The sequence below is a fragment of the Moschus berezovskii genome, chromosome 4 (genome assembly GCF_049115385.1).
Source record: "Moschus berezovskii isolate FMDL1 chromosome 4, NW_MosBer_1.0, whole genome shotgun sequence".
In the NCBI taxonomy this organism is placed as follows: Eukaryota; Metazoa; Chordata; class Mammalia; order Artiodactyla; family Moschidae; genus Moschus; species Moschus berezovskii.
In genome coordinates this window covers 113,720,199-113,744,905 of record NC_142463.1, presented here as the reverse complement: position 1 = coordinate 113,744,905, position 24,707 = coordinate 113,720,199, and the positions used below count along the sequence as shown (strand labels likewise).

Below are 24,707 nucleotides of genomic sequence, written 5' to 3'. Positions count from 1 at the left end.
GCATTAAAATGTTCTTTTGATGAGTTTGTGGGGGAGAAAGTGGTCTCCCCATCCTATTCCTCCACCATCTTAGGACAGCCTCCCATCTTTTTTTTCTTCTTGCAGTTTTATGGCTTCCAGTTTTATGTTTAGGTCTCTAATTCTTTTTTAGTTTATTTATGTAGTAATTAGTGTTAGTAACAGTGTTAGTAATGTGCTAATTTCATTCCTTTACATGTAGATATTCAGTTCTTCAAAGAAGATAGGACATGCAGTTGGTCCATAGGCAAATGAAAAGATGTTCAATATCTCTAATCATCAGGGAAATATTAATCAAAACCATGCAGAAACATCACCACACACCTGTCAGAATGGCTATACTCAAAAAGAACACAAATAAAAATGTTGGCAAGGATATGGAGACATGGGAATTCTTTTACACTGTTGTTGGGAATGTAAATTGGTGCAGGCAGTGTGGAAAAGAATATGGAAGTTTCTCAAAAAACTAAAAATAAAGCTCTCACATGACCCAGCAATTCCATTCCTGGGTACATGTCTGAAAAAAAGGAAACACTAATTTAAAAAGATACAGGCACTCCAATGTTCACAGTCACGTTATTTACAGTTGTCAAGAGACGGAAGCAACTTATAAGTCCATCAACAGATGTAGGGATAAAGATGTGGTGTATACACAACTGAATACTACTAAGTCATAAAAGAAAGTGAAGAGGAACTAAAAAGCCTCTTGATGAAAGTGAAAGAGGAGAGTGAAAAAGTTGGCTTAAAGCTCAACATTCAGAAAACTAAGATCATGGCATTTGGTCCCGTCACTTCATGGGAAATGGATGGGGAAACAGTGTCAGATTTTATTTTTTTGGGCTCCAAAGTCACTGCGGATGCTGATTGCAGCCATGAAATTAAAAGACACTTACTCCTTGGAAGGAAAGTTATGACCAACCTAGATAGCATATTAAAAAGCAGAGACATTACTTTGCCAACCAAGGTCCGTCTAGTCAAGGCTATGGTTTTTCCGGTGGTCATGTATGGATGTGAGAGTTGGACTGTGAAGAGAGCAGGTCGCCGAAGAATTGATGCTTTTGAATTGTGGTGTTGGAGTAGACTCTTGAGAGTCCCTTGGAATGCAAGGAGATCCAACCAGTCCATTCTAAAGGAGATCAATCCTGGGTGTTCATTGGAAGGACTGATGCTGAAGCTGAAACTCCAATACTTTAGCCACCTCATGCAAAGAGTTGACTCACTGGAAAAGACTCTGATGCTGGGAGAGACTGGGGGCAGGAGAAGCGGACGACAGAGAATGAGATGGCTGGATGGCATCACCGACTGTGTGGACATGAGTTTGAGTGAACTCCGGGAGTTGGTGATGGACAGGGAGGTCTGGCGTGCTGTGATTCATGGGGTCTCAAAGAGTTAGACATGATTGAGTGATTGAACTGCACTGAACTGAAGTCATAAAAAAGGTTGAAATTTTGCACTTGCAAAAGCATGAATGGATTTACTGGGTGTTATGTATGCTAAATTAAATAAGTCCGAGAAAGAAAAATTCTGCCTTATATGTGTAACCTAAAAAATACAACAAACTAATGAATATAACAAAAAAGAATCAGATTCAGAGATACAAAAAACAAATTAGTGGTTAGCAGTAGGAAGAGAGAGGGGGGAGGGGGCAATTTAACTACACCAACTTACATAATGTTGTACATTAACTGTACTTCAATAAAAGGAAAAAGAAAAAAAATTGCATATAGTAGTAAATCTTAACAAAGTCTTGGAGAGTTGCTTTACATTGAAAAAGTTTAAAATATTTGGTGTTCAGATAAAATAAATGTCAGAAAATTGCAATGGTTTATGATGCTTTTTATTATTTTTTATTTTTTTTGATTATCAGTGATCTTTATTATCACTGAATATGTTCAAATTCAGGAGTTTGAGGTTGTTAAAAAAAAAAAAAGAGAACTATTACAAATTTAGGAGAACCCGGTAATGACAAACTCAAAAACAAATAAAACCTAGTTGCTCATAAGGAACCCTTTTTTATAATCTTAAAAATTATCTCACTAGAGACATACAGATAGAATACTATAGGATGTTATTACAGGTGGATGGCCATAACATCATAAACTGTCATTTTTAACCCTTGGTTATTTTTTCATCTGTTGATAAACTTAACTACAAAACATCTTTAAAAATATGGTTCTTGAATGATGGTATATACAGCAGGTCAGTAACAACCAAAATTCTAAAAAATGTTTGTCAAAGAGTTTTCAAATGAACACAATTTCAGTATCACTTTTCATATATTTAAGTTACATCCATTCTAGGACTAGAAACAGCATTCTTTGATGGTGGCTCACTATAAGATATTGTATTGGAAATATGTAGATTAATCAACTGCTTCTTATGATATGCATCATTTTCCTGGTTGGCGTGTTCATCCAGAGATTTCCTTATACAGTTCTTTAGTTCATCAATTCCTTCTCCAGTAATTGCAGAGATGGTGATGATGTGTTGGAATTCCACAGTCCTCTCTGGAATCATGTTTTTTTCAAATAAATGCAAAAATTCTTTAGGATTCTGGAGTTGGTTCATCAGTACATGGAATTTATCCTGTGCATCTGGCAAGTCCATTTTATTTACTTCTAAGAGTGCAGGTATTGTCTGAAGTTCCTCTTTGTACAATTCTAACTCTTTTGAAAGTGGTATTATGGTTTCAAAAGCAGTTCTGTAATAAGTTTGGGAAGAAAGCTGAAATCCAGAAATATCAACAACCAAAAGCAGTTGTTTAGTTCTTTCTATATGCTTGAGGAATTTGTGGCCCATTCCTTTGTTCATATGTGCTCCTTCTATTAAACCAGGAAGATCAGCTACTGATATCTGTTTGAAATCACTATACATAATTTTTCCGAGTTCAGGCTTTATTGTTATAAATGCATAATCTGCAATTACATGTTTTGCATGAGAAATCTTACTTAGAAAAGAGGATTTTCCAACATTTGGGAATCCCACTAGGCCTATATCAGCTATAAGTTTTAGATCAAGGTGAATTACTCACTTCTGGCCTTTCAATGGTAAGAAATTAGTAAGCAATTTACCCCCAAGACCTTCTTCAGCTATCAAAATTCTGTCTTTCTCCTTATTGAGTTCTCCTATAACGTTACCATTGTCATCAGTTACTGAAACACCCACAGGGACAGGAATTTCACAGTCTTTCCCTTTGGAGCCTTTCAGTGCACAAACTCGACTGTTTGCTCCTTCTCCAGCCACAAACCATTTCTGAGGATATTTGTCCTTAAGTTGTTTTAAAGTCATTTTGTTATGGGCTACAACCCAGACGTCATCACCTTTTCCACCTTCTCCACCTAAATGAGGGTAGCCCATTCCACCACTTCCTCCCTTGGTGAAGAGTCTCAGGTTATCAATGAAGTTTCCATACTTTCTGAACAGCATGCAACTGCAGCGCACCATGCCTGCGAAGGGCGAGTATTCCCTCCTGCAGAAGCTGTACCCACAGAAGTACGGAGCTGCCTTTTTACCATGATGCTTTTTAAAATGAAATATGACTTCTTTAAAAAAACAAGTCTTAATTTGGTTATATTTGGTAAAAACGAGGGTGATTTTAGGGAGAAAAGGATGTTTCAATAAATGTTAAATCCCAGTTTGTTAATGGCGGTCTACCAATGGAGGTAGTAAGACTCATTTCTTGGATAGTTCTTTGCTGTTATGTGATATTAATGTAAAATTTAATTGAATTCTTAAAGAACATCCTAAGTTTGTTTCTGAAGCTTATCTCAGTGATCTATCTTTGGATGAAGATCAGATGCCTCGTGACCTGCAACCAGGACTAAAAGAAAAAAAAGGACATAATTTAAAGGACTGTCTCCAACCTGGATGGAAGGACTTTTTTCAGAAGAAACTACACTACACCAGGATGAGAAGATGACGACATCAGAAGTAGACAGCTTTCCCAAGATGTTGGACCTGATTTGTATGATCATTTATAACGTTTTCTTGACTTCTTAGGCCTCTGCATATAAATCAAATGCTTTTCTACCATAGGTCTGATCCTATGCTAGTTTTAGAAATTAATTCAATTGTCGGGTTTGTAGACATGTAAAAGCTCATTCTGCTTATACAAAAACTCTGTTAGACTTGTGCCATCCTAATGTCCTTAAACCATGGCAACAGTCTGCTTCTAAATTGGAAAATTAAAAACAATACCTGGAAATCAGAGTCAGGGCTGTGGGAAATCCAAGATGGCTGCTTGGCTTTTCCCAGCTCCCTGACAAACCTCATTTTTTATTTGATGGGTTAAAGCCTCCCTGGCTACAGGGCCTCCATAATGAAAAATCACGGAATATTAAGTTTTGTAAATTGTTAAATTAAGTTTCTAGTCTTGTTAATGTCTAGTGTTTACTAAGACTCACTGATAAGACAGTTCCTTGTTACGTGATACTGCTAAAAGATTTAATTAAGCTATTAAAAAGGACACTCTAGGAAGCACGGGAAGATGGCAGAGGAATAGGACGGGGCGACCACTTTCTCCCCCACAAAATCAGCAAAAGAACATTTGAACGCTGAGTAAATACCACAAAACAACTTCTGAATACCGGCAGAGGACATCAGGCACTCAGAAAAGCAGCCCATAGTCATTGAAAGGAGGTAGGAAATAGTATAAAAGATAAAAAGAGAGACAAAAGAGGGAGGGACGGAGCTCCATCCTGGGAAGGAAGGCTTAAAAAAAAAAAAAAAAAGAAAAAGAGAGAAGTTTCCAAACACCTGGAAACACTGGCGAGTGGAACCTCAGAGGGCTGCATAACTGGGAGACAAAAGACATAAATAATTAAAACTCACAGACTAAGTGCCCAGAGGAAACTCTCAGCGGAGAAGTGGTGCAGACGCCCGTGACCCCCACTAGCAGGCGGGGGGCGGGGCAGGGAGTTGTGGGTGGCGGCGCTTAGAGGGAGAACCGGGCTTGAACACCCCAGGGCAAACTGAGGGCGCGAACTTAAGATACCAAAGCAGAAGCTGCAGCTAAAAGGCGAAAAGGCTAGGAAAAGCCTGCAAAAAGCCCCAAACCAGGACTCTGCCAGTGCCGCCCACAGAACAGGGCACTGAGTGAAGCGAGCCGGTAGCGGGCAGCCCATCCCCCAGCCCCCACCGACGCGGGCAGGGAGGGCAGCCAGTGCCGGGGTAGGGGCAGCCGCGGCCCCAGAGAGGCTTCCCATGCCAAGCTGCAGGCAGGCTTCCTTGCTGGCCAGGACTTCTTGGGTTCCGGCCGGTCGAAATCCGCCTGAGAAAGTGTGCCGGTTGTACTCCCATAAACCGAGCGGTAGGGACTGGAAAGGCGATAAGCAGCAGTGACCACGCTCACCAAACTCCTGGTGACCTGAGCTGCTTGGACCGGGGAAGGCACAAAACACAGGCCCAGCCAAGTCTGCGCCTTTGTGGAGTACCCGAGGACCTGAACCTGAGCCGCTCAGACCTGGGAAGTGCATGCAACCCAGCCCCAGCTGCGGAGAGCTCCCAGCAGAGCAACCTAGAGCCTAAGCAGCATAAACAGGGAAAGCACACACGCCTTGAGCGGGAGCATTCCCAGTGTAGCCGAGACAATGCGAGCACTCCCCACAAACACCAGGGATATTTGTTAGCTGCTTTCCTCCCTCCCCACAGCAGGACTGAGCAGGTGAGCCGGGGGAAAAAGAAAAAAGTGTCCACCACCGCATCCTGGTGTCAGGACAGGAATTAGACACTGAGGAGACCAGAAAACAGAAGAGCTTTTTCAACAGAAGGAACTGCCTTAGAAGTAACAGAGGGAGAAGCCTTGAGCCTACTGTAAGAATAAGACTGAAAAACAGAGGCAGAGGCTAAGTCCTAATCCTGAGAACACCAGAGATCTCCTGTTCCCGAGAACATTAATTGATAGGTACTCATCAAATGCCTCCATACATACACTGAAACCAGGCATCACCCAGGGGTCAACAAGTTTCAGTGAAAGACATACTACGCAAACTATCCAGCAACACAGGAGAATAGCACTGAGCTTCAATATACAGGCTGCCCAAAGCCACTCCAAACCCATTGACATGTCAAACTCATTACTGGACACTTCATTGCACTCCAGAGAAAATAAATCCAGCTCCACCCACCAGAACATCGACACAAGCTTCCCTAACCAGGGAACCTTGACAAGTCACCCATCCAACCCCACACACAACGAGGTAACTACATAATAAAGAGAACTCCACAAACTGCCAGAAGACGGAAAGGCCACCCCGAACACAGCAATATAAGCAAGATGAAGAGGCAGAGAAATACCCAGCAAGTAAAGGAACAGGATAAATGCCCACCAACACAAACAAAAGAGGAAGATATTGGAAACCTACCCGATAAAGAATTTCGAATTTTACGTGTGAAAATGATTCAAATACTGGAAAGCAAAATGGAGTTACAGATAAATAAACTGGAGAAAAAGATTGAGAAGATGCAAGAAATGTTTAATAAGGAATTAGAAGAAATAAAAAAGAATCAATATACAATGAATAATACAATAGATGAGATCGGAAACACTCTGGAGGGAACAAACAGTAGAATAATGGAGGCAGAAGACAGGATAAGTGAGCTAGAAGATAGAATTGTAGAAATAAATGAAACAGAGATGGAAAAAGAAAAAAGAATTAAAAGAAATAAGGACAATATTAGAGACATATGGGACAATAATAAACGCCCCAACATTCGAATCATAGGAGTCCCAGAAGAAGAAGACAAAAAGAAAGACCATGAGAGAATACTTGAGGAGATAATAGTTGAAAATTTCCCTAATATGGGGAAGGAAATAATCACCCAAGTCCAAGAAACACAGAGAGTCCCTAACAGGATAAACCCAAGGCGAAATACTCCAAGGCACATATTAATCAAATTAACAAAGATCAAACACAAAGAACAAATATTAAAAGCAGCAAGGGAAAAACAACAAATAACACACAAGGGGATCCCCATAAGGATAACAGCTGATCTTTCAGCAGAAACTCTTCAGGCCAGGAGGGAATGGAAAGACATACTTAAAGTGATGAAAGAAAGTAACCTACAGCCCAGATTACTATACCCAGCAAGGATCTCATTCAAATATGAAGGAGAAATAAAAAGCTTTACAGACAAGCAAATGTGAGAGAATTCAGCATCACCAAACCAGCTCTCCAACAAATACTAAAGGATCTTCTCTAGACAGGAAACACAGAAAGGGTGTATAACCTCGAACCCAAAATAATAAAGAAAATGACAACGGGATCATACTTATCAATAATCACCTTAAACGTAAATGGGTTGAATGCCCCAACCAAAAGACAAAGGCTGGCTGAATGGATACAAAAACAAGACCCCCATTTATCTTGTCTACAAGAGACCCACCTCAAAATGAGGGACACATACAGACTGAAAGTGAAGAGCTGGAAAAAGATATTCCACGCTAATAGAGACCAAAAGAAAGCAGGAGTAGCAATACACATATCAGATAAAATAGATTTTAAAACAAAGGCTGTGAAAAGAGACAAAGAAGGAAACTACATAATGATCAAAGGATCAATCCAAGAAGAAGATATAACCATTATAAATATTTATACACCCAACATAGGAGCATTGCAATATGTAAGACAATTACTAACAAGTATGAAAGGGGAAATTAACAATAACACAATAATAGTGGGAGACTTTAATACCCCACTTACATCTATGGATAGATCAACTAAACAGAAAATTAACAAGGAAACACAAACTTTAAATGATACAATAGACCAGTTAGACCTAATAGATCTCTATAGGACATTTCACCCCAAAACAATGAATTTCACCTTTTTCTCAAGCGCACACGGAACCTTTTCGAGGATAGATCACATCCTGGTCCATAAATCTAGCCTTGGTAAATTCAAAAAAGTTGAAATCATTCCAAGCATCTTTTCTGACCACAATGTAGTAAGATTAGATCTCAATTACGGGAGAAAAACTATTAAAAATGCCAACATATGGAAGCTGAACAACACGCTGCTGAATAATGAACAAATCATAGAAGAAATCAAAAGAGAAATCAAAATATGCATAGAAATGAATGAAAATGAAAACACAACCCAAAACCTCTGGGACACTGTAAAAGCAGTGCTAAGGGGGAAGTTCATAGCAATACAGGCACACCTCAAGAAACAAGAAAAAAGTCAACTAAATAACCTAACCCTACATATAAAGAAGCTAGAAAAAGAAGAAATGAAGAACCCCAGGGTCAGTAGAAGGAAAGAAATCGTGAAAATTAGGGCAGAATTAAATGCAAAAGAAACAAAAGAGACCATAGCAAAAATCAACAAGGCCAAAAGCTGGTTCTTTGAGAAGGTAAATAAAATTGACAAACTACTAGCCAGACTCATCAAGAAACAAAGGGAGAAGAACCAAATCAATAAAATTAGAAATGAAAATGGAGAGATCACAACCGACAACACAGAAATACAAAGGATTATTAGAGAATACTATCAGCAATTATATGGCAATAAAATGAATAACTTGGAAGAAATGGACAAATTCCTAGAAAAGTACACCTTGCCAAAACTGAACCAGGAAGAAATAGAAAATCTGAACAGACCCATCACAAGCACGGAACTAGAGGAAGTAATCAGAAATCTTCCAGCAAACAAAAGCCCAGGTCCAGACGGCTTCACAGCTGAATTCTACCAAAAATTTAGAGAAGAGCTAACACCTATTCTACTCAAACTCTTCCAGAAAATTGCTGAAGAATGAAAACTTCCAAATTCATTCTATGAGGCCACCATCACCCTAATCCCAAAACCTGGTAAAGATCAAACAAAAAAAGAAAACTACAGGCCAATATCACTGATGAACATAGATGCAAAAAACCTTAACAAAATCTTAGCAATCAGAATCCCACAACACATTAAGAAGATCATACATCACGACCAAGTGGGCTTTATCCCAGGAATGCAAGGATTCTTCAATATCCGCAAATCAATCAATGTAATACACCACATTAACAAACTGAAAACTAAAAATCATATGATTATCTCAATAGATGCAGAGAAAGCCTTTGACAAAATGCAGCATCCATTTATGATAAAAACCCTCCAGGAAGTGGGAATAGAGGGACATATCTCAACATAATAAAAGCTATGTATGACAAACCCACAGTAAACATTATCCTCAATGGTGAAAAATTGAAAGCATTTACCCTAAAGTCAGGAACAAGACAAGGGTGCCCACTCTCACCACTACTATTCAACATAGTTCTGGAAGTTTTGGCTACAGCAGTCAGAGCAGAAAAAGACATAAAAGGAATACAAATTGGAAAAGAAGAAGTAAAACTTTCACTGTTCGCTGATGACATGATCCTCTACACAGAAAACCCTAAAGACTCTACCAGAAAACTACTAGAGCTAATCAATGAATACAGTAAAGTTGCAGGATATAAAATCAACACACAGAAATCCCTTGCAATCCTATACACTAATAATGAGAAAATAGAAAGAGATATTAAGGAAACTATTCCATTCACTGTTGCAACGAAAACAATTAAATACTTAGGAATATATCTACCTAAGGAAACAAAAGACTTGTACATAGAAAACTATAAAACACTAGTGAAAGTAATCAAAGAGGACACTCATAGATGGAGAAATATACCGTGTTCGTGGATTAGAAGAATAAATATTGAAAATGAGTATACTACGCAAAGTAATTTATACATTCAATGCAATCCCTATCAAGCTACCAACGATATTTTTCACAGAACTAGAACAAATAATCTCACAATTTGTATGGAAATACAAAAAACCTCGAATAACCGAAGCAATCTTGAAGAAGAATGGAACTGGAAGAATTAACCTGCCGGACTGCAGGCTCTACTACAAAGCCATAGTCATCAAGACAGTATGGTACTGGCACAAAGAAAGAAACATAGATAAATGGAACAAAATAGAAAGCCCAGAGATAACTCCACGCACCTATGGAAACCTTATCTTCGACAAAGAAGGCAAGAATATAAAATGGACAAAAGACAGTCTCTTTAACAAGTGGTGCTGGTAAAACTGGTCAGCCACTTGTAAAAGAATGAAACTAGAACACTTCCTAACACCATACACCAAAATAAACTCAAAATGGATTCAGTTCAGTTAAGTTCAGTCGCTCAGTCGTGTCCGACTCTCCGTGACCCCATGAATCACAGCACGCCAGGCCTCCCTGTCTATCACCAACTCCCGGAGTTCACTCAAACTCATGTCCACAGAGTCGGTGATGCCATGCAGCCATCTCATTCTCGGTCGTCCTCTTCTCCTCCCGCCCCCAACCCCTCCCAGCATCAGAGTCTTTTCCAGGAGTCAACTCGTCGCATGAGGTGGCCAAAGTATTGCAGTTTCAGCTTTAGCATCAGTCCTTCCAATGAACACCCAGGATTGATCTCCCTTAGAATGGACTGGTTGGATCTCTTTGCGGTACAAGGGACTCTCAAGAGTCTTCTCCAGCACCACAATTCAAAAGCATCAATTCTTCGGCGATCAGCTTTCTTCACAGTCCAACTCTCACATCCATACATGACCACGGGAAAAACCATAGCCTTGACTAGATGGACCTTTGTTGGCAAAGTAATGTCTCTGCTTTTTAATATATTATCAAGGTTGGTCATAACTTTCCTTCCAAGGAGTAAGCATCTTTTAATTTCATGGCTGCAATCAGCATCTGCAGTGAATTTGGAGCTCAAAAAAATAAAGTCTGACACTGTTTCCACTGTTTGTCCATCTATTTCCCATGAAGTGATGGGACCAGATGCCATGACATTTGTTTTCTGAATGTTGAGCTTCAAGCCAACCTTTTCACTCTCCTCTTTCACTTTCATCGAGAGGCTTTTGAGTTCCTCTTCATGTTCTGCCATAAGGGTAGTGTCATCTGCATGTCTGAGATTATTGATATTTCTCCCGGCAATCTTGATTCTAGCTTGTGCTTCTTCCAGTCCAGCGTTCCTCATGATGTACTCTGCATATAAGTTAAATAAGCAAGGTGACAATATACAGCCTTGACGTACTCCTTTTCCTATTTGGAACCAGTCGGTTGTCCCATGTACAGTTCTGATTGTTGCTTCCTGACCTGCATACAGGTTTCTCAAGAGGCAGGTCAGGTGGTCTGGGATTCCCATCTCTTTCAGAATTTTCCACAGTTTATTGTGATCCACACAGTCAAAGGCTTTGGCATAGTCAATGAAGCAGAAATAGATGTTTTTCTGGAACTCTCTTGCTTTCTCCATGGTCCAGCGGATGTTGGCAATTTGATCTCTGGTGCCTCTGCCTTTTCTAAAACCTGCTTGAACATCTGGGAGTTCACGGTTCACATATTGCTAAAGCCTGGCTTGGAGAATTTTGAGCATGACTTTACTAGCGTGTGAGATGAGTGCAATTGTGCGGTAGTTTGAGCGTTCTTTGGCATTGCCTTTCTTTGGGATTGGAATGAAAACTGACCTTTTCCAGTCCTGTGGCCACTGCTGAGTTTTCCAAATTTGCTGGCATATTGAGTGCAGCACTTTCACAGCATCATCTTTCAAGATTTGAAATAGCTCAACTGGAATTCCATCACCACCACTAGCTTTGTTAGACAGCTAAATGTAAGACCAGATTCTATAAAACTCCTAGAGGAGAACATAGGCAAAACACTCTCCGACATAAATCACATCAGGATCCTGCAAGACCCACCTCCCAGAATATTGGAAATAAAAGCAAAAATAAACAAATGGGACCTAATTAAAATCAAAAGCTTCTGCACAGCAAAGGAAACTATAAGCAAAATGAAAAGACAGCCTTCAGAATGGGAGAAAATAATAGCAAATGAAGCAACTGATAAAGGATTAATCGCCAAAATATACAAGAAGCTCCTGCAGCTCAATTCCAGAAAAATAAGTGACCCAATCAAAAAATGGGCCAAAGAACTAAACAGACATTTCTCCAAAGAAGGCATAAAGATGGCTAACAAACACATGAAAAAATGCTCAACATCCCTCATAATCAGAGAAATGCAAATCAAAACCACAATGAGGTACCATTTCACACCAGTCAGAATGGCTGCTATCCAAAAAGCTACAAGCAATAAATGCTGGAGAGGGTGTGGAGAGAAGGGAACCCTCTTACACCGTTGGTCGGAATCAAAAAACTGGAAATAGAACTGCCACATGATCCAGCAATCGCACTCCTGGGCATACACACTGAGGAAACCAGAATTGAAAGAGACACATGTACTCCAATGTTCATTGCAGCACTGTTTATAATAGCGAGGACATGAAAGCAACCTAGATGTCCATCTGCAGATGAATGGATAAGAAAGCTTCCGTACATATACACAATGGAATATTTTTCAGCCATCAGAAAGAATGCATTTGATTCAGTTTTAATGAGGTGGATGAAATTGGAGCCTATTATACAGAGTGAAGTAAGCCAGAAAGAAAAACATCAATACAGTATACTAATGCATATATATGGAATTTAGAAAGATGGTAACCTTAACCCTGTATACGAGACTGCAAAAGAGACATAGGTATATAGAACAGTCTTTGGGACTCTGTGGGAGAGGGTGAAGGTGGGATGATTGGGGAGAACGGCATTTTGGAATGTATATTATCATATGTGAAATGAATCACCAGTCCAGGTTCGACGCATGGTACAGGATGCTTGGAGCTGGTGCATGGGAATGACCTGGAGGGAGGATATGGGGAAGATGGAGGTGGGAGAGGGGTTCAAGAAAGGGAACACATGTACACCCAGGGCAGATTCGTGTCAATGTATGGGAAAACCAACCAATATATTAATGTAAGGTAATTTGCCTCCAATTTGAGAGAATGACATTGAAACATGTATGTTGTCATATGTGAAATGAATCAGCAGTTCAGGGTCAATGCATGTTACAGGATACTCGGGGCTGGTGTGCAGGGATGACCCAGAGGGAGGATAAAGGGAGGAGGGAGGTGAGAGGGGGCTTCAGGAGGGGGAACTCATGTACACCTGGGGCGAATTCATGTCAATGTATGGCAAAACCAACCAATATAATATTGTAAAATAAAAAAAAAAAATTTAAAAAAAAAGGACACTCTAGGTTAGTTTCTAAGGCTTATCTCAGTAACCAATCTTCAGATAAAGGTCGGATGCTCCATAATGTACAACCAGGAGATTAACACCAGACTATAATCATTTAACGAATGAAGTCAAGTGACTTGGGGTATACCAGGCTTTATCTAATGAAAGTTCTTGACTTATAATTCTTATTTGAGTAATAACTGCTAGCTATGGCTATATTATTTTCTATGTCACTTGTTTCACTGAGCCTGTGATATAATGTTGAACTGACAGTTCCATATGAGATCAATAATTCTAATAATGTGACTCTGGGTATCGGAAAAAGGAACAAGAGGAAATATTTTCCTGGACCAGGAGGCTAGTAAGACAGTGGTCCAGAGACTTTTGCTCCTTGAAAGGCCTGATCCAATTTTAGCACACTGAGTGGCCCATCACTTCCCTAGACCTCGGAATGAGTCTTCCCAGCACCGCAGGACACAATGGCCATGAAATGGTGTCACATGGTCAGATATGTAGCTATGAAGGGACCCTGCTGACTGGAAGTTGGTACTTGCCAGCTGCCTCTACAAAGATTACATCATGACCATTGCAAGCTGCTGACCTTCAATACCCCCTGAAAGAAGTTCAGGGTGAAAATCAGGAATGAGGCACTCTGTGCTCTGAAAAAAAAAAAAAAAAAAAACTGGCAGAACAGGCCTTCAGATAGTTAGATCTTCTCAGAAAAAGGTTTTATGAGTTCCAATTCTTGCATCTTCTCATACCTAGAAAAACACTGATGTCATTAATGGTGAAATCTGCTTTGGCTATTAATTTTTTTTTTTTTTTTTACAATTAAAAGTCAAAATAGAGTAGCTATGGTTCAGACATCCTGGGAAATAACTATTTCCCAGATATCCTGAAAAATGATATTATGGGTGTGAGTTCAGATTAGACACTGACCTAATGTAGAACTTAATGCTCCTGTAATGCATTTTTGCTTCTGTACTTTGCTTGCTGCTCGTAAAACCAACGTTACTCCATTTTAAGATAAGGTTGTTTTTAAGTAAAGATTCCTAAAATTGTTTTTGAAAAAATAAATAAAATAAAATAAAATGAATAGATAAATGTAAAAAAAAATAAAAAGTAAAAAAAAAAGAAAAAGAATTACTGTATAACACCCAGTTTAAAAAATAAAATAAAATGAAATATGTTCAATATTTTGATGAGACATAGTTCTCTCTTTTTATAACTATAATATTAATACTTATTTCATTTTTATGGTATGTATAGGTTAAATTAAACACAAAGTTAGATGTTACAGTTTCTAAAACATGACTTATATGATTTCAGACAATCCCATTACAGCCTCAATAGTGTCTTACCTATGAGTTTGTATTTTTCATTTACAAAACTTTTAATGTGGATTATTAAAACCCCACAAACAAATGAAATAACTGAAGAAATGAACCCAAACAAAAATATACATATAAATAGAAACCTAGAACAGAGTAGTGATTATCAGAGGAGAAGCAGTGGGAAGGTAGGCAAATGGGTAAATGGGATCAATTACATGGTGACAGATGGAAAGTAAAATTTTGATTGTTAGCCCATTGTGCTGTATACAAAAGTAGACATATAATGTTGTGCACACGACATTTATATAATGTTATAAACCATTATTTCCTCATTGCTGTTGTTCATTGTTGTTCAGTCCTTCAGTCATGTCCAACTCTTTGAGACCCCATGGACTGCAGAACACCAGGTTTCCCTGTCCTTTACCATCTCCTGGAGCTTGCTGAAACTCATGTCCGTTGAATCAGTGATGCCATTCAATCATCTCATCCTCTTTTGTCCCCTTCTCCTGCCTTCAATCTTGCCCAATATCAGGGTCTTTTCTAATGAGTCAGCCCTTCACATCAGGTGGCCAAAGTATTGGAGTTTCAGCTTCAGCATCAGTCTTTCCAATGAGTATCCCAAGGGTTGATTTCCTTTAGGATTGACTGGCTTTATTTCCTTTCAGTCTAAGGGAGTCTCAAGTCTTCTCCAACACCACAATTCAAAAGCATCAGTTCTTCAGTGCTCAGCCTTCTTTATGGTCCAACTCTCACATCCATACATGACTACTGGGAAAACGATAGCTTTTACCAGACAGACCTTTGTTGGCAAAGTAATATCTCTTCTTTTTAATAGGCAGTCTAGATTGGTCATAGCTTTTATTTAAAGGAGCAAACGTCTTTTAATTTCATGGCTGTGGTCATTATTTGCAGTGATTTTGGAGCCCAAGAAAATAAAGTCTGTCTCTGTTTCCATTGTTTCTCCAAGTGTTTGCCATGAACTGAAGGGACTGGATGCCATGATCTTAGTTTTTTAATTCTGAGTTTTAAGCCAGCTTTTTCACTCTCCTCTTTCACTTTTATCAAGAGGCTCTTTAGTTCCTCTTCACTTTCTGCCATTATGGTGGTGTTATCTGCGTATCTGAGGTTATTGATATTTCTCCCAGCAATCTTGATTCTAGCTTGTGCTTCATCCAGTTTAACATTTCACGTATGTACTCTTCATATAAGTTAAATAAGCAGGGTGACATTATACAGCCTTGACTTCTTTTCCAATTTGCAAGCAGTCCATTTTCCCATTGTGGTTCTAACTGTTGCTTCTTGACCTACTTACAGGTTCCTCAGGAGGCAGGTAAGGTTGTCTGCTATTCCCGTCTCTGTAAGAATTTATCAGTTTATCGTGATCCACACAGTCAAAGGATTTAGAGTCGTCAATGAAACAGAAGTAGATTTTTTTTGAATTCTCTTGCTTTTTCTATGACCCAATGGATGTTGGCAATTTGATCTCTGGTTCATCTGCCTTTTCTAAATCCAACTTGAACAAGTGGAAATTCTTGGTTCACGTACTGTTGAAGCCTATCTTGGAGAATTTTGAGCATTACTTTGCTAATGTGTGAGGTGAGTGCAATCTGAACATTTTTTGTCATTGCTGTTCTTTGGGATTGGAAAGAAAACTGACCTTTTTCCAGCCCCGTGGCCACTGCTGAGTTTTCCAAATTTGCTGCCATATTGAGTGCAACACTTTAACACTATTATCTTTTAGGATTTGAAATAGCTCAGCTGGAATTCCATCATCTCCCCTAGCTTTGTTCTTAGTGATGCTTCCTAAGGACCACTTTAATGCCCTCTGAAGTGGCTCATAAAACTTGGCTTAGTTTCCCTGATCTTACCATCCCACAGGGATCCTTTTCTACTATAACAAAAGGAGCAAATAAACTTTTATATGAGCTTGTAGAAAATTGAAAAATGCTATAGACCAATGGTTTGAAAATTTGGAGGCTAGGAATGTATTAACATTCCAACTAGCTTATGAAAATGCAAATGAAGATTGTGACAGAGTCTTGCAGCCCATTTGTAATTTGCCAACAGCTCAATCCTGGGTGTTCATTGGAAGGACTTTGGCCACCTCATGCGATGAGTTGACTCACTGGAAAAGACTCTGATGCTGGGAGGGATTGGGGGAGGGAGGAGACGGGGACGACAGAGAATGAGATGGATGGATGGCATCACCAACTGGATAGACATGAGTTTGAGTGAACTCTGGGAGTTGGTGATGGACAGAGAGGCCTGGCGTGCTGTGATTCATGGGGTCGCAAAGAGTTGGACACGACTGAGTGACTGAACTGAACTGACTAAACTGAATATAGCAGAAATGATAAAAACCTGTTAAAATACAGGAACTGAATTCCATAAAGCTGCTATGCTATCCACTGAATTAACTCCTCAAAAATGTTTTAACTGTGGAAGATCTGGAGATATGCAAAAAAACTACCTTCTGGTTAAAAGAAACCTTCTCAAAATGTCCTCGTTGCAATAAGTGTATCCATTTGGCTAATTGATGCTGTTCCAAATTTGATAATAAGGGACAGCCTTTGTCAGGAAGCTACTGGTGGGGTCAAACCCAGGCCTCAGGGGACAAACAAAATACAGACTTGGAACATGAGTGCCCTAGAATGAAATCCCAACAATCCCTTTCTGAACACCAAGACAGCTCAAAATGAAAACTAGTCTCAGATTTAAACACTGCCACAACCAGCAGTGCAGGATTGGACCTTGTTACTGCTGAAAGTTGTACTTTTGGCATTATTGATGAAGTTAAATGTATTCTTATGGAAATTTATAGCTCTTTACCTAAAGGTATAGTTAGAATTACTTTACATGACTCAAGCATAACTATGCAAGGTATTCATTTTTTGCTAGGGTAATTGATTCTGATTACAAAGGCTATATTCAAATTATGGCTTTCTCACATGCTTATCAGACAGTAGAGAAAGGGACAAAACTTGCACAGTTATTACTCTTGACTTATTTTGTGCACCAGCAGAGATAGAAATTAGGAAAGGAGGTTTTGAATCTATGAATGCAACTTACTGTACTATGCCAATTGACTCTAACTGCCCCACATTAACTAAAAATTCAAGAGCTTTCTTCCAAGGGTTTAATAGACACAGGAGCTGATGTAACTATCATCACAAAATAAGAATGGCCCTCTGACTGGTCTTTAGAAAAGGCCCATGGACAAATGTTAGATGTTGGGGGATTCCAAGGAGCTTATCAAAGCACCTTTCCAAAAATCTGTACAGATCCAGAAGGGCATGTAGCTATTATCTGTCCTTACATCATGGATACTCCTACAACTTTATGGGGATGAGATATATTTCAACAATATCAATTAAAACTACAAACAAATTTATCCTAAGGACCACTGCTATTATACCACTATTACAAATTATCTATGACTGATGCCCTGCCCCCATCTGGATAGAGCAGTGGCCTATAACTAAAGAAAAAAATCGAGCATATACAACAATTGGTTAAAGATCAATTAGATGCAGGGCATATAGACATTCTACAAGTCTGTGGAATACTCCCATCTTTATTATCCCCTCAAAATCAGAAAAAATTTTGTTTAATTCATGATTTAAGAGCAATTAATACTCAGATGCAACTGATGGATTTATTACAATCAAGTGTTCTAAAGTGAAAGTGAAGTCGCTCAGTCATTTCCGACTCTTTGCGACCAGGTGGACTGTAGCCCACCAGGCTTCTCTGTCCATGGGATTCTCCAGGCAAGAATACTGGAGTGGGTTGCCATTTCCTTCTCCAGGGGATCTTCCTGACCCAGGGATTGAACCCAGGTCTTCTGCATTGCAGGCAGACACTTTGACCCCTGAGCCACCAGGGAAGTATTCCAAACACCTCTCTAATTCCATATGATCACACTATACTAATTATAAATCTTAAGAATTGCTGTTTTACAATACCCTTATATCCTGAAGATAAACAGAGATTTGCACTTTCAGTTTCTCATATAAATAATCATCGTCTTTACAATTATATCAGTGGAAATACTTACCTCAAGGTATGATGAATAGCCCTGCTGCTGCTGCTGCTAAGTCGCTTCAGTCATGTCCGACTCTGTGCTACCCCATAGAAGGCAGCCCACCAGGCTCCCCCATCCCTGGGATTCTCCAGGCAAGAACACTGGAGTGGGTTGCCATTTCCTTCTCCAATGCATGAAAGTGAAAAGTCAAAGTGAAGAAGTTCAGGCGTACCCGACTCTTTGCGACCCCATGGACTGCAGCCTACCAGGCCCCTCCGCCCATGGGATTTTCCAGGCAAGAGTACTGGAGTGGGGTGCCATTGCCTTCTCCAATAAATAGCCCTACCATGTGTCAAAGATTTGTAGATCTAACTGTGGAACAGTTATATGACAATTTCCTAATGTCTGTATTTATCATTATATGGATGACATTCTTTTATCTCACTCTTTGCCACAAAAACTAACAGAAATTCTCTCTTCATTACAGACATATTTGAATTCACAGGCGTTAATAATAGCTCCAGGGAAAATCCAACAAATACTCCTGTGGAAATAGCTTGGCTTTCAAATTTTACAAAAATTACTCCTTTTACAAAAAGGAGTAATTACTCTTTTAAATTTTCTTTCAAGGTTCTGGAACCATTAACACTTCATTCTTTATAGCAATTCTTGGTTCATTTAAATTGGATATGACCTAGCTTAGGCATCCCGACATGTGCAATGCTTCTTTTTTTCTATTATTACTGAGAAATGGAGACCCTACCTAACACCGCTGTTTTTCTCCTCTACATTATGCTTTATTACAACAGTCAGCACTGCTTATGTTAAATATTTCCTTGACAGTTGTGTTCCTTCATTTCCCTTTTCACTGATTCTTCTTTCTACGCAACATACTCCTACACCAATACCTGCCCTACATACCTAAAGAGATACAAATCATTGAATGGCTACATTATCCTAATCCACCAAAACTCCGTGCTCTTCCCTCTCTGCAGGAGAGACTACATATACTACAAAAAGGATGCTTGTGTGTCTGTCGTCTTATTGACTCAGATCCACAAACAACTTATATGGGATGATCATGGCATCTGGTCCCATCACTTCATGGGAAATAGATGGAAAAACAGTGGAAACAGTGTCAGACTTTATTTTTTTGGGCTCCAAAATCACTGCAGATGCTGACTGCAGCCATGAAATTAAAAGACGCTTGCTCCTTGGAAGGAAAGTTATGACCAACCTTGATAGTACATTAAAAAGCAGAGACATTACTTTGCCAACCAAGGTCCGTCTAGTCAAGGCAATGGTTTTTCCCGTGGTCATGTATGGATGTGAGAGTTGGACTGTGAAGAAAGCTGATCGCCGAAGAATCGATGCTTTTGAATTGTGGTGTTGGAGAAGACTCTTGAGCGTCCCTTATACTGCAAGGAGATCCAACCAGTCCATTCTAGAGGAGATCAATCCTGGATGTTCATTGGAAGGACTGATGCTAAAGCTGAAGCTGCAATACTTTGGCCACCTCATGCGACGAGTTGACTCACTGGAAAAGACTCTGATGCTAGGAAAGGTTGGGGGTGGGAGAAGAAGGGGACGACGGAGAATGAGATGGCTGGATGGCATCACCGACTCTGTGGACATGAGTTTGAGTGTACTCCGGGAGTTGGTGATGGACAGGGAGGCCTGGCGTGCTGTGATTCATGGGGTCGCGGAGAGTCGGACACGACTGAGCGACTGAACTGAACTGAACTGAAGGAGAAGGCAATGGCACCCCACTCCAGTACTCTTGCCTGGAAAATCCCATGGGTGGAGGAGCCTGGTAGGCTGCAGTCCGTGGGGTCGCTGAGGGTCAGATACGACTGAGCGACTACACTTTGACTTTTCACTTTCATGCATTGGAGAAGGAAATGGCAACCCACTCCAGTGTTCTTGCCTGGAGAATCCCAGGGACGGGGGAGACTGGTGGGCTGCCGTCTCTGGGGTTGCAGAGTCGGACATGACTGAAGCGACTTAGCAACAGCAGCAGCAGCAAGAAAAATGTGAAATCATATCAAACTAATGAGCAATTTCAAATTGCTGTATCAGATTTTACAGGGAAATGTATTTACAACTTGCTGACAGATAAAATAATTTATATTTTACAATTAGCCCTTTTATTTACATCCTATTATCTCTAAACATCCTATTCCTAAAGTGCTTAACCTCTATACAGATGACAATCAAACTTGAAGAATAGTAACCTGGAAGGAAACCTCGGGATGAAACTTTTTCTTTTACCAGCCCCCAAGCTTCCCCACAGCTTCTGAATTAGCTGCTGTCTTGCTTGCTTTATAAACCTTCTCACAAACTTCCTTTAATCTCTTAACAGATTCCTTTTGTGTTGTTCAGTTCAGTTCAGCTCAGTTCAGTCGCTCAGTCATGTCCGACTCTCTGTGACCCCATGAATCACAGCACGCCAGGCCTCCCTGTCTATCACCAACTCCCGGAGTTCACTCAAACTCATGTCCACAGAGTCGGTGATGCCATCCAGCCATCTCATTCTCTGTCGTCCCCTTCTCCTCCCACCCCTAACCTTTCCCAGCATCAGAGTCTTTTCCAGTGAGTCAACTCGTCGCATGAGGTGGCCAAAGTATTGCAGTTTCAGCTTTAGCATCAGTCCTTCCAATGAACACCCAGGACTGATCTCCTTTAGAATGGACTGGTTGGATCTCCTTGCAGTCCAAGGGACTCTCAAGAGTCTTCTCCAGCACCACAGTTCAAAAGCATCAATTCTTCGGCGATCAGCTTTCTTCACAGTCCAACTCTCACATCCATACATGACCACGGGAAAAACCATAGCCTTGACTAGACGGACCTTTGTTGGCAAAGTAATGTCTCTGCTTTTTAATATACTATCAAGGTTGGTCATAACTTTCCTTCCAAGGAGTAAGTGCCTTTTAATTTCATGGCTGCAATCAGCATCTGCAGTGATTTTGGAGCCCCAAAAAATAAAGTCTGACACTGTTTCCACTGTTTCCCCATCTATCTCCCATGAAGTGATGGGACCAGATGCCATGATCTTAGTTTTCTGAGTGTTGAGCTTCAAGCCAAACTTTTCACTCTCCTCTTTCACTTTCATCAAGAGGCTTTTGAGTTCCTCTTCACTTTCTGCCATAAGGGTAGTGTCATCTGCATATCTGAGATTATTGATGTTTCTCCCGGCAATCTTGATTCCAGCTTGTGCTTCTTCCAGCCCAGTGTTCCTCATGATGTACTCTGTATATAAGTTAAATAAGCAAGGTGACAATATACAGCCTTGACGTACTCCTTTTCCTATTTGGAACCAGTCTGTTGTTCCATGTACAGTTCTGACTGTTACTTCCTGACCTGCATACAGGTTTCTCAAGAGGCAGGTCAGGTGGTCTGGTATTCCCATCTATTTCAGAATTTTGTGTTGTTAGTATCAGTCAACAATTGCCCAATTCTAGTTTAAATACCTCAATAGATAAACCATTACTCTCTCTCTTTGTTTCTAGTCAAACTCTTTTAACTAAATAATAGCATCCTTTTTTACAGCTCATATTCAAGGAAATACACAATTACCTGGAGCTCATTTGCTTTTGGGAATCAATAAGCTGACTCATCTGTTTCCTTATAGGATCATTGTTTCAGTTCAGTTCAGTCGCTCAGTCATGTCAGACTCTTTGTGACCCCATGTGTTCTTTATTGCCACATGGAAAGATCCAGAAATTTCTATTTCTACCAATTACTCCACCATTACTGGGGAAGAATGGCTTTTTCCTCCATCTCCTTTACCTGTGAACACCTCAGATTCCCCTTGGACCATTAATGGGTCACATTTACCCTTCTACATAACTAATTCAACAGATGCACAGATATGTTCTTATACCAACACTCATTACTATACGGATAATATAATAAGAATCCCCCAAAACAAGATCTCAAATCCTTACCATTAAACATCAAACCTCTGTGTTTACTGCTGATTTCTCAGGAAACTTAACATCTGGAATGTCTCACCCTACACCATCATTCCCTGATACACTCAAGCCTGGATTGATATGGGATTGTTTGATGGATTTAATCAGCATCTCTGCTGATCTAACAATTTTTCCACACAGCTCAACCTGAAGAACTGGTTATCCTCTCTAAATCTAAAATATTGTTTTTTCCCTTTCATCTTATTCATAATATTGCTTTGTGTTTTATTTCTAGTCAGATAATTGATTGCTTTATTTTCTCAGCTCACCCACACTAAGGCAATGCTAATGCTCTTCCTCCTATAAGAAGATCAAAGAAACATTCATTATTGAAAATAAAAAGAGGGGAATTGTGGGAAACACATTTTACTGCTTTCTCAAAACTATCTCCTGGAATTTCATCTCACTCATTCTCTCTCTCTCTCATTGCTTGCTGTCTCCCCTGCCCTTAAGTTAGTTGTTCTGGCTGACAAGTCAGCATTGTGAAGTGAAAGTCGCTCAGGGGTGACTTTCACGCAAAAAGTGGTGACTCTTTGCGACCCCATAGACTATGCAGTCCGTGGAATTCTCCAGGCCAGAATACTGGAGTGGGTAGCCTTTCCCTTCTCCAGCAGATCTTCCCAACCCAGGGATCAAACCCAGGTCTTTGGCATTGCAGGTGTATTCTTTACCAGCTGAACCACAGGGAAGCCCAAACTAGATACTGTTCTGCACAAAGAACAATCCCTCTTATCTTCAAAGATCTTTCTTTATGACTCTGATGTGATTACCTCCAGATCTCCTGGAGGAAGCTTCCTTTAATCCCAGAATTCTGGTCTCCATCTTGCTGTAATGCTGTTAAAAAATACAAGGTAAGTTACCAATATAATAAGTGTTCAGAGTTTTCACCAAGATTTGCTTCTCTGTGAGCTCTCTGCACTGTCTCTCATAATGCTGTGCATTTGTAAGAATTATTCTGTGCAAAACTGCCACAGGTATTTGCTATGACCAGTGTGTTCTCTTGACACACCTCTGTTAGCCTTTGCCCTACTTCATTTTGTACGCCAAGGCCAAACTTGCTTGTTACTCCAGGTATCTCTAGACTTCCTAATTTTCCATTCCAGTCCCCTCTGATAAAAAGGACATTTTTTTTTTTTTTTTTGGTGTTAGTTCCAGAAAGTCTTGTAGGTCTTCATAGAATCATTCAACTTCAGTTTCTTTGGCATAGTGGTTGGGGCATAGACTTGGATTACTGTGATATTGAATGATTAGCTTTGGAAAGAACAGAGATCATGCTGTCATTTTTGAGACTGCATCCAAGTACTGTGTTTTGGAATCTTCTGTTGACTATGTTTTCACTTCAACCATGAAACCACATTAGCTCACAAGGCAGATACCTGGCTTTAGCCAATTTGGCCAGAGGTACACTATCAAAGTGATTGGAGGGTATAATGGGGGAGCCAGAGTAAAATTTAAAAACAATATACCAAAAAATTGTTTTAGGAGTGAATAAGATGGTGGAGTAGAAGGATGTGCACTCATCTTCTCCTGCAAGATCACCAAAATCACAACTAACTGTGCTGAACAGCCATTCACAGGAGAATGTTGGATCCTACCAAGAAAAGATACCCTGTGTCCAAGGGCAAAGGAGAAACCCCAACGAAATGGTAGGAGGGGCGAAATCACATTTAGAATCAAACCTCAGACCTGCCAGAGATGCTCAGAGGACACAAACCAAACATTGTGCACACCAGGATCCAGGGAAAGGAGCTGTTTCCTCATTATATCAATAAAAAGAAATTGATATATTTTAAAATAAAGCTTGAAATAAGATAATTATTAGAATTAGATCTTTTGCAACTGCTCTTTGGACATTTAAATAATATTAAATTTATGCTTACTCTGGAAAATTAGGTGTTTGTATTAAGTGCTCAGAAATATGTAATCTTGAAAACTCATACCACCATCAGCTGCAAAGATATTCATTTTTCTACAACACATTTCCTTCTGTTTCTGATGAAAAAATCTTTTGTTCTTCAAATTATTTCTCCCCATAGATAGAATGTCATTGTTTTTCCCTCAGTCCAGTTCAGTTCAGTTTAGTCGCTCAGTCGTGTCCGACTCTTTGTGACCCCATGAATCACAGCATGCCAGGCCTCCCTGTCCATCACCAACTCCCAGAGTTCACTCAAACTCATGTCCATCGAGTCGGTGATGCCATCCAGCCATCTCATCCTCTGTCATCCCCGTCTCCTCCCACCCCCAATCCCTCCCAGCATCAGAGTCTTTTCCAATGAGTCAACTC

The 24,707-nt window shown here is 39.9% G+C and overlaps 1 pseudogene; it reads right to left on the bottom strand.

The window, feature by feature from the left end:
• Positions 1-2,298: 2,298 nt before the first annotated feature.
• LOC129541504 (GTP-binding protein 10 pseudogene) lies at positions 2,299-3,481 on the bottom strand (annotated as a pseudogene).
• Between the last annotated feature and the right edge of the window lie 21,226 nt (positions 3,482-24,707).